The sequence below is a fragment of the Chlorocebus sabaeus genome, chromosome 6 (genome assembly GCF_047675955.1).
Source record: "Chlorocebus sabaeus isolate Y175 chromosome 6, mChlSab1.0.hap1, whole genome shotgun sequence".
In the NCBI taxonomy this organism is placed as follows: domain Eukaryota; kingdom Metazoa; phylum Chordata; class Mammalia; order Primates; family Cercopithecidae; genus Chlorocebus; species Chlorocebus sabaeus.
In genome coordinates this window covers 39,029,407-39,045,675 of record NC_132909.1, presented here as the reverse complement: position 1 = coordinate 39,045,675, position 16,269 = coordinate 39,029,407, and positions in this window count along the sequence as shown.

The following is a 16,269-nucleotide window of genomic DNA, read 5'->3' as shown; positions in this document are numbered from 1 at the left end:
GTGTTCAGGAGGGGACCCTGAGGCTGTGAGGATGGTCCCTGCCCCCAGAGAGTCAGGCTGGTGGAGGACAGAGGGAGCACAACTCAGAACTCATCTTCCTCCCCAACATGCTCCTCCCACAGCTCTATCTTCTCACCAGGCCCGGGAGCTGGTGCCTCAGCAATTGCTGCATTTTTAGGAATTTTGCAAACTGACTTCGAAACATAGCCATGATTAGACATCAAAGTATTTAAACTTACAATTCAGGGCCAGGCGTGGTGGCTCACACCTGTAATCCCAGCACTTTGGGAGGCCGAGACAGGTGGATCACTTGAGGTGAGGAGTTCGAGACCAGCCTGGCCAACACAGTGAAACCCAGTCTCTACTAAAAATACAAAACAAAACAAAACCAAAAACTAGCCAGGCGTGGTGGTGCACACTTGTAATCCCAGCAACTCAGGAGGCTGAGGCAGGAGAATCACTTGAACCTGGGAGGCAGAGGTTGCAGTGAGCCAATATTACACCACTGCACTCCAGCCTGGGTGACAAGGTGAGACTGTCTCAAAAAAACAAAACAACAACAACAACAAAAAAAACTTACAGTTCAATAAACATTTAAAACTCATCACCCCCCAATTATTTGACCACATTCTCCTATGTATCTATGTTTTTGAGGTTATTTACATCTGTGGATCTGTGCTGGGAGATGTGCCCCTCTCCCCAACCCCCAGTGCAGGGACTTTAGGTTTCTGACTTGAACTTACCCGTGGTGGGTATGTTTACACCACAGAAATTGGCAAATGTGGCAAGTTAGGGATCTAAGCCAGCCCCCACCCTGCCCAGAGAGCCAGTTGTTAAACATTAACTGGACAGGCGCGGTGGCTCACACCTGTAATCCTAGCACTTTGGGAGCCCAAGACGGGCAGATCACCTGAGGTCAGGCGTTCGAGACCAGCCTGGCCAACATGGCGAAACCCCGTCTCTACAAAAAATACAAAAATTAGCCGGGCAAGGTGGTGGGCACCTGTAATCCCAGCTACATGAGCGGCTGAGGCAGGAGGATCACTTGAACCCCAGGAGGCAGAGATTACAGTGAGCCAAGATCGTGCCATTGCACTCCAACCTGGGCTACACATTGAGACTCTGTCTCAAAACAAAAAACAAACAAACAAACAAAAAAACACTAACCAACATGCCTCTGCCCTTGTCCTGTCCATCCACAAAGCTCTCCCTCTGGATTATCTCCATAATCTCCCCGCTTCTATCCTGTCCTCCATCCTTTGTCACTTGGACTGTTGCAGCTGCTCCTGGCTCACCTCTCTGCCTCCCCAAGGCCCTTTCTCCATCCAGTAGCCACAGGGTCTCACTCTGTTGCCCAAGCTGGAGTGCAGTGGCATGATCACAGCTCACTGCAGCCTCAATCTCCCAAGTTCAAGCTATTCTCCCATCTCAGCCTCCTGAGTAGCTGGGACTACAGGCGCATGCCACCTTGCTCAGCTAATTTTTTATTTGTTTGTAGAGAGGGGGAGTCTCACTATTTTTCTCAGGCTGGTCTTGAACTCCTAGGCTCAAGCGATCCTCCTGCCTTGGCCCCCCAGAGTGTTAGGATTACAAGTGTGAGCCACTGCTGCCAGCCAAGAAAGACCTTTCTAAACATAAAGAATAAATGACAAGGCCGGGCATAGTGGCTCATGCCTGTAATCCCAGCACTTTGGGAGGCCGAGGTGGGCGGATCACGAGGTCAGGAGATCGAGACCGTCCTGGCTAACACGGTGAAACCCTGTCTCTACTAAAAATACAAAAAATTAGCCGGGCGTGGTGACGGCCACCTGTAATCCCAGCTATTCGGGAGGCTGAGGCAAGAGAATGGCATGAACCCAGGAGGCGGAGCTTGCAGTGAGCCAAGATTGCACCACTGCACTCCAGCCTGGGTGACAGAGCGAGATTGCCTCAAAAAAAAAAAAAATAGTAATAATAAATGACACAAAACAATAAAACAAAGATGTTGCCCCTTGCTTCAAAGTCCTGCCCTCTCCCATCCCACAGCTACAGGGGGTCCTGGCTGATCTGTCTTCCTCCAGGCCAGTTCCAGCCTCTCCCCTTCTCCCTGGCCTCTCACTACACAAGCCTCCACCAAGATGGCTCCTCCAAGAGACCCTCCAGATCCCTGCCGCCCCACATCTCCCTGTGGAAGCAGCACCAGCCACTTGCTGACCCAGCACCCACCGGTTTGTGTCTTCGCACAAACCTCTCTGCACTTATCTCCCCAATTGTGTCTGTCCTCACGCTAGACTGGAAGCCCCGTGTGGTGTGGGCAGGGCTTCTCTCTGTCCCACTCACGATGTATCTCCAGCACTTAGTGCAGTGCCTGGCACATAGTAGGTGCTCAGTAAATACTTGAGTGAATGAGTCCTCTAGGAAGGCACAGGACTCTAAACCTTTATCATCTGTGCCTATGCAAGGAAAAGAAGGGTTGGGGGCATGGTCAGAACCCATCCCCCGTTCTCCCCCAGCCCACCCCAGCCTGCTCTGCCAGCCCCAGGCCGTGGCTCCCTCCCCAACTCTCCCTCAGTCCAGACTTCCAGCCTGTGCCTGGTCCTTCCCACAGCAACCCCTTCCCTTGGGGTTGGTGGGGAACAGGCGGGAGGAATTCCTGGCCCCGAGTCAGAGGAGGTGCCCCGGCAGGCAGGCGGGAGGCAGCGCGCACACGCCAGGGACTGCTCCGAATTCCAGCTCCCACGGGCCACTGGGAGCCCGCCAGGCAGGGCTGGGGAAGGGCAGGAGCCAGGAGGGCACGGGAAGCCTACGGCAGGACGAGGGACGAAGTTAGCATGGAGACAGGGCGGGAGGGCCGGCCTGATGGCCCACCACTCCTAGCACCCAGATGGCAAGACTGAGGCCTCCTGATGGCAAACTCTGAGCTCCTGACTCTTCCCAGGCCCAAGACCTGAGGCGGCCAGTAGTGCACGGGGAGAGGGTTGGCCGTGACCAGAGACCAAACTCTCAGGGATGAAGGGGGAGCGTTTGGGGGCCAATTAACAGGAGACCCATGGAAGGAGCCCCAGACTGGCCATGGGGAGTCCTGGGCTACCCCACCTCTCAGTGGGACCAGGAGGAGGCCCTGCCCTTGGCTGTGCCTTGACGCCCCACTTGCCCAAGGGGGCCCCAGCACGCTCAGCCACTGGGAGTTCAGTGGGCAACAGGAGAGGAGTCTCAGGGGAGGGCAGAGCTCCCGGGAGGCTCTCAGCCAGGCCTCTTCTGGGTCCCCTTCCTGTCTCTGCCCCCTCCCCTTCCTGGGTCAGGGCCAGGTGCGATGGGCTCAGGCAGCGGACCCTCCCCAGCTGTCAGCACTGGAGCTGCCGCCAACACCCACACCAGCACACCTGGCCTGCCCTGTGCCACCCTGCCACCCGGCTGCCACCCCTTTCCCAGCTCCTCCCTGGGCCCCACCAGCTCCTGTGGCGCCCTCAGCCCACAGTGTGGTATCTGAACTCTGGACAGCTGGATCCAGACTTCCAGAACCACAGTGCCTTTGAACTAGAGAATCCTAGAACAACACATTCTTACAACCAGAAAATTCCAGGACCATCGACTACTGGGATATTTTCCATTCTAGTCCCAAGAACTCTTAGAACTAAATAATTTCAGGAATGCATATCTTACAAACAAAGATCAGACCATGGAAACTAGGTAATTCCCGTTAATTACCTTCTTAATTCCCAAGTAACAATCCCGTTGTCCCAGTGGATAGGAGCCCCATGTTCTTCACACCACCCAGACTAACAGACACTCAGGAGCAGAGCAAGGCACCCTGGTTGGGGGCCATTCACAAGGCCTGCACCTTGTGAGCCTGGCGCCTGGAACAGAGAAGGCGGGAAGGGGCAGGGGAAGAGAGAGGGCGCTTCTGAGCAAACTGTAGGTGCTGAGGGCCTCTCCTCCAGGACCAGGGAGGCTCCCTCCACCTTGGCCAAGAGAGAGGAGCTGAAGAGAAAAACCGCAGTTGATGCCACAGGGTTTGGGCGGCGGGTGTGTGGTCACCGGGGGTGGCAGGAGCTCTCTCCTGCCTGGCGGGAGTTTGGAATTTTCTCCTGGCAGGAAGGGCCCACCCTCCCAGGAATGGAAAACAATCCTTGGCAGCTGGCCCCTGAGGCGTGCAAGGTCTTTGACAATCAAACGCAATTGTCCTCCCTGCCCCACCCCCAGCACAGTGCAGGGGAGAAACCGAGGCAGAATCTCCTCTAAATCAAGAATCTGAATCTTTCCCTGGCGGATTCCAATCTTCCCCATCTGTGATCGTGGAATGTCAGAGCCCGAGAGAGACACAGGGGTGGGGCCAGGTGAGTCCCTGCCAGGGCAGGTGGGAGCTGAGACCAGAGATGGCAGTGGTTTGCCTGAAGTCACTCAGCAGGCTGAGGAGGTCTCTTATTGGCTCCACTGAGGCTCACTTCCAGGGCCTCTTCCAGGAAACCTTCACAGGCCACCCTTCCTCAGGCCCCTTTGTCCCTTAAGCCTTTCTCAGCCGCCGACCCAGGTGCTCTGGCTTTTTTTTTTTGAGATGGAGTTTCACTCTTGTTGCCCAGGCTAGAGTGCAGTGGCACTATCTTGGCTTACTGCAACCTCCGCCTCCCAGGTTCAGGCGATTCTTCTGCCTCAGTCTCTGGGGTAGCTGGGACTACAGGTGTGCAGCCACCACAACTGGCTACTTTTTTGGATTTTTAGTAGAGATGGGGTTTCACCATGTTGGCCAGGCTGGTCTCGAACTCCTGACCTCAGGTGATCCACCCGCCTCGGCCTCCCAGAGTGCTGGGTTTAGAGGCGTGAGCCACCACACCCGGCTTCTGGTCCTGTTTTCTAAGTGTTTGGTGTGAGTGTCTCACCTTCCTGGCCTGGGCTGTGATGGTGCCTTTCCATCAGCCTGGAACCAGATGGAAACCATAAGCTGAGGCCTCCAAGCCCCTGCTCAACCACCTCCCATGGCTCTTCGCTGCTCCAGAACAAAGTCCAGTGCAGCCTGGCACCTGGGGGAGGTGGAACCTGTGGCTGCACTCCGGTCTCATCCCTTGGTCCCACTGGGCATGGGTCTCCCGGAGTTTCTGGCAACCCTCACCCCTCCATTTCTCCCCCTGCAGGCTCGGCCCTTACTGCCCCGTCCCTGCGGCCACTTTCTCTTCTTCCTCTTTCCTGGCCTGTTCAGCCTTCCCTGAGACCGCCTTCCTCTGGACTCCCTGCCTGGGGTGGGACCCCTCCCCAGCCTGCCTCCCCAGCCCTCACACCACTGCACGGCACTGGCGGCCTCTCCCTCTGCCTGGCGCCCCCTCCCTGAGGCTGGCCTGGGTCTCACTAACACTGGATCTTAGACTGACGCCCCTGGGGAATGTGAGCTGAGGGCCGACTGTGGGTCTCAGCCGCTCAGACGCCTTCATTCATCAAATCCTGGCAACAACAGGAGGTGGCCTCTCGTCTTAGCATCTCCGTTTTTCAGATGATGAGACTGAGGCACAGTGTGTTTAAATCACTTCCTCAAGGTCACTAAGGAAGCCGTGGAGCTGGGAATGGAACCCTGAAAATCCGCTCCAGAGTTTACACGCATCCTGTCCCATTAGGTCACCCTGCCCCAGGGGAAAAGGACAGAAGCACCCAGCCCCACAGCTCTGGGGAACCCACATCCGGAACCCCTGGGCCAGACACCACCTAGCTCTGCCCCCCCGAGGCTCGGAGAGGTCCCTGGTTCCAGAATCCACTGTCCCCCACCCCACAACATCCGTGCACACAGACAGACATACAGACACACGAGTCACACACAGACCCAGACACATGCCCTGGGCCCCGGACTGGCTGCAGGAAGCATGCAGCTGCCTGAGTCTTTTTCACTTCAGCTTTTCCTAAATTTGCTTTGAGGAAGTTGCTGCCGCCTTGGAGTTCTCCCTGGTCTCTCACGTGCTCCAGACCACATCTCCCCCACCCTCCCTTTTCTGGAAGCCTGGAGAACAGAGACCCAAATAAAGGGCCCTGCCCTAGTGGGAGTGGGGGAGACACGCAGTGACCATGACACAGAAATGCATCCTGCTGCTGGTGTCAGACAACAGTGCCTGGAACAGAGCAGGCAGAGCAGGGTGCGGGGTCAGGAGCCTGGGGCAGCAATGTTGCAGCTGAGAAAGTGGCCTCTGCAAATTTCTAGGGACGAGCATTCCAAGAATCGGGGAGAGCCAGTGCAAAGGTGCCCGAGGCGGCAGCCAGCCTGCGGCGCAGGAACAGAGAGGAGACCAGTGTGGCCGTGAGGCCTGGGAGGAGCGGGTCCTGGGCACTGCGGTGGCCTGAGCTCTCACTCTGCATCCAGCCGAGCTATGGAGGGTGTGCAGCAGAGGCAGGGTGCAATCGAAGGGGGAGGATAGATGTGAGCTGCCAGGGGGAGATAGATAGATCTGGCTGCCGGGGGGAGGATAGATGTGAGCGTCAAGAACAGAAGCAGGGCTGGGCGCGGTGGTTCACACCTGTAATCCCAGCACTTTGGAAGGCCAAGGCAGGTGGATCACTTGAGGTCAGTAGTTTGAGACCAGCCTGGCCAACATGGTGAAACCCTGTCTCTACTAAAAATACTAAAAAAAAAGTAGCCAAGTGTGGTGGCAGGAGCCTATAATCCCAGCTACTCTGGAGGCTGAGGCAGGAGAATCACTTGAACCCGGGAGACTGAGGTTGCAGTGAGCCAAGATTGCACCACTGCACTCCAGCCTGGGCAACAGAGGAAGACACCATCTCAAAAAAAAAAAAAAAAAAAGAAAGAAAACAGAGGCGGGAAACCAGGCAGAACGCCAGAGGGGCTGGGGCACTGCTGTTCCACCAGGACCATGCGGCCCTGACCATCTGGGTGACCCTGGGCAAGTCACCTCATTCATTCTTAGTTTACGTGTGCCTTCAGGGAATAGATCTTTCAACAAACGTTCATTGAACTCCTACGATGTGCTCAGCACCATGCTAGGCGCAGAGGGCACAACAATAGCAAGACAGACACAACCCGGGACCCAAGGTGGTCATCGCCTGGCTGAGAAGATGGACATGGAGCACAAAGTGGGGAGGGAGAAGCAGAGAGTGCAAAAGAGCAAACCTCAGGCAACCCTGATGCAGGTGGGGGTCAGGGAAGGCTTCCAGGAGGAGGTGACATTGGAGCCAAGCCCAGAAAGGCAAGTTGGGGTGGAGGGAATGGCATTCCAGGTAGGGAGAATGGCCACACAGGAGCTCTGAGCATTGGCCTTCCGCTTCCCCAAGGGGCTTCCTCTCCTCTCCCTCCCCAGGTAGACAAGCCCAGAGGAGCCTGGCTCTGGAGCCCAGTTTCTTCTGTGAAATGGGGGTGACCTTTGTGCCTGCCGTCCCCTTCCCCAGGTGTGAGGAGCAAATGGACCATGCGTGACAAGGGCAGGTGCAATGCCTGGCTCATAGGGCACGACAAGCTATGAGATCCACTTCCCACGCCCACCCACCCATCTAGGATGGAGAAGTGAGCCCCCTGGGATGATGTCCGATGGAGAATCTCGGGGAAGGCCTCCCACAGCCCACCCACAAATCTCTCCCTAACTCACTGCCTGCTGTGCCTGAAGTCTCTCTCACAAACTCATTCCGAGGTAGGAGGTTGGACTTGACTCCAGAGGCACAGCTCAGACACTGGACCAAATTGAGGACTAGCTAAAACAGGTCGGGGGAAGCACCTCCCCCTAAGACACGCCCACCAGTGTGCCATATCAGTTTACCATTGTCATGGCAACACCCAGAAATTGCCAACCTCTTCCATAGCATTGACCTAACAACCCAGAAGTTGCCCCCTTGTCCTGTAAATTTCTGCATAACCCACCCCATCATTTGCATATCATTAAAGTCGGTATAAATATGAGGCCAACCCTGCTTCTGAGCTGCTGCTGTGGGCCCACTGCCTATGGGGTAGCCCTGCTCCAGGAGGAGTGAAACCTCTGTGGCTACTGTACCTCTGCTGCTTCAGTAAAAGGTGCTGTTTATCACCACCTGCCCGCCCTTGAATTCTTTCCTGGGAGAGGCCAAGAACCCTCCCAGGCTAAGCCCTAATTTGGCTAACCCTTTCTTGTCCTGCATCAGTCAATTCCTTGGCATCATGAATGTCCACCCTTCCTATTCGGGTTAGCCCTGGCAGGGCATTGCTCAGCCTTCACAGCTCAGCTCAAGTCCCCCTCTTTCAGGAAGCCTTCCCTGATTGCTAGAGCCCACAGCATCTCTCTGTCAGTCTTTTTGCTCTGCACTGACCTTTGGCCTTTGGAGTCCCAGCCTCAGAGCTGAAAGGGCTCTGAGAAATTGTGCAACCCTGCCCTCCCTGAGCCTGAACCCTTATGCCACAGACAAGGAAACTGAGGCCCAGACAGGCCTCACCAAGCCTGCACCATGAGTTCTCAGGGGAGCTGGGACAGGAGGCCACCCAGTACCCAGCCCGGTCACTGTCCACTATGCCACAAAGCCAGTGCAGGCTGGGTTTGCCATTTCTTTGTTTCATTTTTTATTTATTTTATTATTACTATTGTTGTTATTATTTTGAGACAGAGTCTCACTCTGTCACCCAGGCTGGAGTACAGTGACACGATCCCAGCTCACTGCACCCTCCACCTCCCGGGTTCAAGCGATTCTCCTGCCTCAGCCTCTTGAGTAGCTGGGATTATAGGCACCCGCCACCATGCCCGGCTAATTTTTGTATTTTTAGTAGAAACGGGGTTTTGCCATGTTGGCCAGGCTGGTCTCGAACTCCTGACCTCAGGTGATCACCCGCCTCGGCCTCCCAAAGTGCTGGGATTACAGGCATGAGCCACCTGGCCCTATTTGCATGTTTTTAATGAATTATAATATCCTTCACACATGCTGAAAGAAGGGAACACCTATCTCGCTGCAATGTGGGACTTTCTGCAACTTGCCCTTTTTGCTCTGCACTGAGAGGTCCCTCAGTGAGGGGCACCTGCAACTCCAGCTCCACCTGCACTGCCGCATGACGCTCCCACTTTGAGGAGACAACGCTTGCATGATGGCCTCAGGGCCAGTGGACTTTTGGATGGTTTCCAGGCTCGTGCTATTGATCAGGTTTTTAAAGATCAAAGTGTGACGTCCATCTGTAATCCCAGCATTTTGGAAGGCTGAGGCTGCAGAATTGCTTGAGCCCAGGAGTTCAAAACCAGCCTGGGTGACGTAGTGAGGCCCTGTCTCTATAAAATAATTTTTAAAAAATCAGCCAGGCATAGGGCTGGGCACAGTGGCTTATGCCTGTAATCCCAGCACTTTGGGAGGCTGAGGCGGGCCAATCACGAGGTCAGGAGTTGGAGACCAGCCTGGCCAATATAGTCAAACCCATCTCCACTAAAAATACAAAAATGTGCTGAGTGTGGTGGTGCATGCCTGTAGTCCTAGCTACTTGAGAAGCTGAGGCAGAAGAATTGCTTGAACCCAGGAGGCGGAGCTTGCAGTGAGCTGAGATTGCACCACTGCACTCCAGCCTGGGCAAGAGAGCAAGACTCTGTCTTAAAAAAAAAAAAAAAAAAAAAAATTAGCCAGGCATGGTGGTGTGTGCCTATAGTCCCAGCTACTTGGAAGGCTGGGGCAGGAGGATCACTTGTGCCAGAAGGTCGAGGCTGTGATGAGCTAGGATTGCATCACTGCACTCCAGCCTGGGCAACAGAATGAGACTCCATCTCAAAAAAAATAAAAATAAAAGAAGGTCAAAGTCTGCCAACTCCTGAATTCAAGGCCTCATGTAAGACAAGCTCACCCGAACAGGGGTTTCATAGGAGCGGCCAGTAGGTGCTTCATTCGTCCCTCTGTCCCAGTCTCTTCCACCTCCCAGTTCTTCACTGAGCACCTACTGTGTGCTGGACCCTGCTGGCTGGCAGGCCTGCCGAGGTAACCCTGAGACAGAGGAGGGGCTATGGCGGGAGGGCAGCAGCTTTGCAGCTCCAGGCTGTTGCAGATCACCCTACTGCCCAAAGAAGCTGGAAATCTGAGTTCTGTGTGAAAGCTCCTGACTTGTAAAAGTCAGCTCCCTTTAATTGTCTTTTGCAGCTCTCAGGACCAAAGCATAACTGCAAGCTGGGCTGGCCCTTGAGCTACCAATTGCCAGCCCAGACAGCTCTTTTCCATGCACCACACCAGGACTGCAGACAGGGACACCGAGGCACAGCCAGGAGGAAGGACGACTCTGTTGGTCCCGCACCGCTGTGGCACAGCAGCCTGGGATGAGCTGGCAGGCTGCAGCCGCCTAGTGAGCAGCCTTGAATGCCTGTTGGTGCTTAATAAAGGTTGCTAACGGTGACATATGAATACAATGGACCCTCGAGGCCAGGCACAGTGGCTCCCTCCTGCCATCCCAGCACTTTGGGAGGCAGAGGCGGGTGGATCACCTGAGGTCAGGAGTTCAAGACCAGCCTGGCCAACATGGCGAAACAGCAACTCTATTAAAAATACAAAAATTAGCTGGGCATGGTGGTCTGTGCCTGTAACTCCAGCTACTTGGGAGGCTAAGGCAGGAGAATCTCTTGAACCTGGGAGGCAGAGGTTGTAGTGAGCCAAGATCTCGCCACTGCACTGCAACCTGGGCAACAGAGCAAGAACCTGGATCAAGAAAAAAAATATATACAATTGACCCTCAAACAACACGGGTTTGGAATTGGAGTTTCCACTTCTTTTTTTTTTTTTTTTTTTTGAGACAGAGTCTTGCTCTGTCGCCCAGGCTGGAGTGCAGTGGCATGATCTCAGCTCACTGCAAGCTCCGCCTCCCGGGTTCACACCATTCTCCTGCCTCAGCCTCCCCAGTAGCTGGGACTACAGGTGCCCGCCACCACACCCGGCTAATTTTTTGTGTTTTTAGTAGAGACGGGGTTTCATTGTGTTAGCTGAAATGGTCTCGATCTCTTGACCTGGTGATTCGCCCTTCTCAGCCTCCCAAAGTGCTGGGATTACAGGCGTGAGCCACCACGCCTGGCCTTCTTTTTTTTTTTTTTTGAGATGGAGTCTTGCTCTTGTTCCCTAGGCTGGAGTGCAATGGTGCGATCTCAGCTCACTGCAACCTCCACCTCTTGGGTTCAAGCGATTCTCATGCCTCAGCCTCCCAAGAAGCTGGGATTACAGGTGCGCACCACCACGCCTGGCTAATTTTTATATTTTTAGTAGAGATGGGGCTTCACCATGTTGACCAGGTTGGTCTCGAACTCCTGACCTCAGGCGATCTGCCTGCCTTGGCCTCCCAAACTGTTGGGATTACAGGCGTGAGCCACTGCGCCCGGCAATTTTTTTTTTTTTTTTGGGTAGAGATAGGGTCTGTCTATGTTGCCCAGGCTTATCTTCAACTGCTGGGTTCAAGTGATCCACCTGCCTTGGCCTCCCAACGTGCTAAGATTACAGGCATAAGCCACTATGCCCAGATTATTTTAATAACGTTTTCTTTTCTCTAACTTACTTTATTGTAAGACTATAGTATATAATACACGTAACACACAAAATATGTGTTAATCAACTGTTTTCACAGTCAACAGTAAGTTATTGGTAGTTAAGGCCAGGTGCAGTGGCTCACACCTGTAATCCCAGCACTTTGGGAGGCTGAGGCAGGCGAATCACTTGGGGTGAGTTTGAGACCAGCCTGGCCAACATGGTGAAACCCCATCTCTACTAAAAATACAAAATTAGCCAGGTGTGGTGGTGGGCTTCTGTGATCCCAGCTACTCGGGAGGCTGAGGAAGGAGGATCTCTTGAACCCAGGAGGCAGAGGTTGCAGTGAGCCGAGATTGCGCCACTACACTCCAGCCTGGGTGACAGAGCAAGACTCAGTCTCAAAAAAAAAAAAAGTTATTGGTAGTTAAGTTTTAGGGGAGTCAAAAGTTATACATGGATTTTTTACTGCATGGGGGGTCACTGTCTCAATTCCCGCATTGTTCACGGGTCAGCTGTAAACAAATGTGCAATGTGGAACCAGGGAAGCTGCTGAGGCGGGAGGTCCTGCCTCTGATTAAATGTTATGTGAAATGCTGGGAATAGTGGTTCTCAGGAAGCAAGAGTGAAGCACTGGGCATTGGGCTGGATCTTGTGTCTGTCACTCCAGACCCTCTGTCACTCCAGACCCTCAAGCTGCCCTTTCACCCACTGCTCTGTGCCCCAGGATGCTGACCTCTGGGGACTATATCAACCCAACTCCCTTGCCACTTCCAGCTGGGTTCAGCCATCAGCATTAACAGCAGAACAGAAGATTGGGGTTAGTGCTGTGTTGGTAAATGTCTAACAAGCAACTCCCTGGAGGAACGGCCCTGATCTCTAGTGTCTGCCTATTTCCCTGGTGTAAATACTCCCGCTGCAGGTGGAGATGGTGTCACAGATGGACAGGGGATGACATGGTATCTTTATGGGTCCTAGTGTTGCCATGCCAGTGTGTCCATAGGCCCTGGGCCATGGGGGAAGATGGCATGGCGTGTCAATGTCCAGGTATGTTCCCAGGTGCTGGCATGGGGATGAGCTGGGGCTTTCATGCCAGCTGGTCCTCCTCTGTGCTTCGATCCCCATCTATCAAGTGGGGGTGACAGGCAGCTCCTTGCTGCCTCCTGTTGAGGGGTTTCTGTGCAATAAGGCACACAGTCCTGCCTGGCCCAGTGCCTGGGGCCAGTGAGTCTTCAGTAACAGCGGCCATGGTGGTGACCATTGCCTGGGTCCCTGCTCATGCCCCAGGCTGGCTGACCAGGCTCAAGGACGGCCTGGGGTGGAGGCCTGCTGGAGAAGCCCACTGGGGAGGAGACGGTGGTCAGTAGAATGGGGAAGTTGGCGAGGCAGCTATCTTTAGTGCCTTCCCTCACAGCCGTTTTCCTCTGCCGGGCTAAGAAGGACTCTGGTGGGGACTGGGTGGGGAGGGGTCACTTCTCCATAGTCACATGAAGCCTAGTGACCTGGAGGCCAGCTGTGCAGGCTCAGGGCCCAGCGAGGGTGGGGCTGGCTGTGGTACTGGGCTCCAGGAGACGTCATCTGTAAAGAAGCAGGAGCCCATTGTATGAGCCTGGGAGAGGGTAGGGGGCCAAGGAGCATTGGGGGCCGCAGTGGCTGCTGGGAAACATTGTCCCTCCAGTCCTTACCCAGAGCCTTCTGAGCCCTCCTCCACGAGGTGTCCCTCCAGTCCTCAGCCAGAGCCTTCTGAGCCCTCCTCCTCGAGGTGTCCCTCCAGTCCTCAGCCAGAGCCTTCGCAGCCCTCCTCCACCAGGGCAGCGTGGTGTGATGGTTGTGCACTCGTGTCTGGAGCTGGATTTTATATCCCTGCCTCGCCACTCCTGAGAATCTGACCTCAGAGACTGTGACTTAACCTTGCTGAGCCTCAATTTCCTCCCTGTGAAAACAGATGTGATACCGGGTGCCATGGCTCACACCTGTAATCCCAGGACTTTGGGAGGCCGAGGCGGGTGGATCACCTGAGGTCAGGAGTTCAAGACCAGCCTGGCCAACACGGTGAAACCCCGTCTCTACTAAAAATACAAAAATCAGCCAGGCCTAGTGGCATGCATCTGTAATCCCAGCTACTCAGGAGGCCAAGGCACAAGAATCGCTTAAACCCAAGAGGTGGAGGTTGCAGTGAGCTGAGATTGCGCCACTGTACTCTAGCCTGGGTAACAGAGTGAGACGCTGTCTCAAACATAAATAAACACATAAATAAACAAATAAGGTAACTCTGGGCTGGGCAAGGTAGCTGAAAGCCTTTAATCCCAGCACTTTCCAAGGCTGAGTGGGGAGGATTGTTTAAGCCTAGGCATTTGAGACCAACCTGGGCAACATGACAAGACCCAGTCTCTACAAAAAAATACAAATATCAGGACAGGCGCAGTGGCTCACACCTGTAATCCCAGCACTTTGGGAGGCCAAGACGGGTGGATCACAAGGTCAGGAGATCCAGACCATCCTGGCTAACACAGTGAAACCCCATCTCTACTAAAAAATACAAAAAAATTAGCCGGGCGTGGTGGCGGGTGCCTGTAGTCCCAGCTACTCAGGAGGCTGAGGCAGGAGAATGGCATGAACCCCGGAGGCGGAGCTTGCAGTGAGCTGAGATCGCGCCACCGCTCTCCAGCCTGGGCCACAGTGCGAGATTCCGTCTAAAAAAATAAAAAAACAAAAACCAAATATCAGTCAGGTATGGTGGCACACACCTGTAGTCCCAGCTACTCGGGAGGTTGAGGTGGGAGGATTGCTTGAGCCTGGGAAGTCAAGGCTGCAGTGAGCTGTGATCGCACCACTGCACTCCAGCCCTAGACGACACAGTGAGACCCTGTCTCAAAAAATAAAAATAAGGCAGCTCTTAAAGAGTTGAGTACAAACCTTGGCATACCGTAGATGCTCAACAAATTAGCCCTCTCCTTCTCCCTTGAGCCAGCATTCATTGGCTTTACCGACCCCTAGTAGCCTAGAGTGAGGGTGGAGAGATGCCTGGGCTCACGTCCCAACCCCACCAATCATACAGTGTCCCTGCGCAAGTTATTCATCCACAAGCCCCAGTTTCTTACTGTAAAATGGGATCATAACAGAACCTGCCTCAAGGAGTGAGCCGGATGACTTTTCTCTGTGTGAAATGTTCAGTGCCTAATACAGAGCAAGATGCTCACAATTATTGCCGCCTGCCGTCCTGGGCACTGCCTTGACCTGTAAGTGCTGCTGATTGTGGGTGAGCGGCTGGTGAGGTTGGGCTCTGGATGGTTCCTGGATGCTCCCTTCCTTCCTCACTCTCAGGCCTGCGGAGTTACCGCAGTGCCCCCGTATCTGTGGTTTCACTTTCCTTGGTTACAGTTTCCAGCAGCCAGCCACGGCCTGAAAATATTAAACAGAAAATTTCAGAAATAATTCATAATTTGACATTGCATGCCATTCTGAGTAGGGTGATTAAATCATGCAGCGATGAGAGTGACTCATTCCTCTGTCCAGTATTTCCACACCGCAGGCATTCCCACCCGTGAGTCACTTTGTAGCCCTCTTGGTGATGAGAGAGAAAAAGCCTAATCCACAGAGGGTTTGGTACTATCCGCGGTACCACTGCGGGTGTTGGAGGGTAGGCTCATGGATAAGGAGGGCTACTGTAATCTCCTGCCTCCTGTGAGGTTTGCATCAGGTCTGGCGTGGGCTCCTGAGACTGCTCCTGAAAGGGAAGGGGACTTTGGGCTTCTGGGAACTACCCAGGAGACAGGGCAGAGGGACCCCCAGAAGCTGCAAGTAGCTGCATTCTCAGCTACAGGGCTGAGAACGAAGGGGAGGAGGATGAGCTGCCAGTTGCATGGGGCTGCATCTGGGCAGGGGGACAGAGGCAGGGCAGCACAGCCCCCGCCAGCAAGGCTGTCAACGAGGATCTAGGCAGAGAGCAATTTGCAGTGAGCCCACAAGGTGGTGGCCAGCTGCCCACCCCTCCGCACCCTGTGATCATCCCCAGGTGAGCTGAGCGAAGTCCCTGGCTCCGTTACACCTTTTAAGGCAAAGGCAGCTCCTGCCACCACCTCCCTGTTCCCACTTGCTCAGAAATTCCCAGCAGGTATTTTTTTTTTTTCAGGAGGAATGGAATGAGACTTCTTGTTCTGTCACCACAGGATTCCGGCAAGGCCTGTCTAGGGGTTCTGGTGAGAGAAAAGCGTGACAGGAAGCGGATGCCAGCAGGCACTTGGAGATGTACCCTCGGTGACATGCACAGGCACGGCAGCCACGCCACCTACCGCAGGCCTCCGCTCGGGACAGCCAGGCACACGCACAACACAGACGAGGCCCAGAGATGTGGGGACCCAAAACAAACTGACTCCATGCTGGGGAGACAGGAGATCCAGCTGGGAATGAGCCCACATCATGAAGCGCCCCCCTCAGGAGCTCATACCCGAGCCCAGGAGCCTTGTCCCACCCCAGGGCCTTCGCACTCGCTGTTCCCTGCCGGGAGTGAGTGTTCCAGCACAGGGCTCTGCAGGCAGGATCCTCGATACTCTTCAGATCTCAGAGAGGCCTCCCTGCCCCCGCCCACATGACTCCATCCCAGTGACCTGTTTTATTTCCTCACAGCCGTCTTCACTTCTAAACTGCCTTGCTTTTTTCTTGACAGGATCTTGCTCTGTGGAGCACTCCAGGCTGGAGTGCAGTGGCACAATCATGCATGGCTCACTGCAGTCTTGACCTCCCAGGCTCAAGCAGATCCTCCCACCTCAGCCTCCCAAGTAGCTGGGAATACAGGCATGCGCCGCCACACCCAGCTAACTTTTAAATCCTTTGTAGAGACTATGGTCTCACTATGTTGTCTCAAACTCCTAC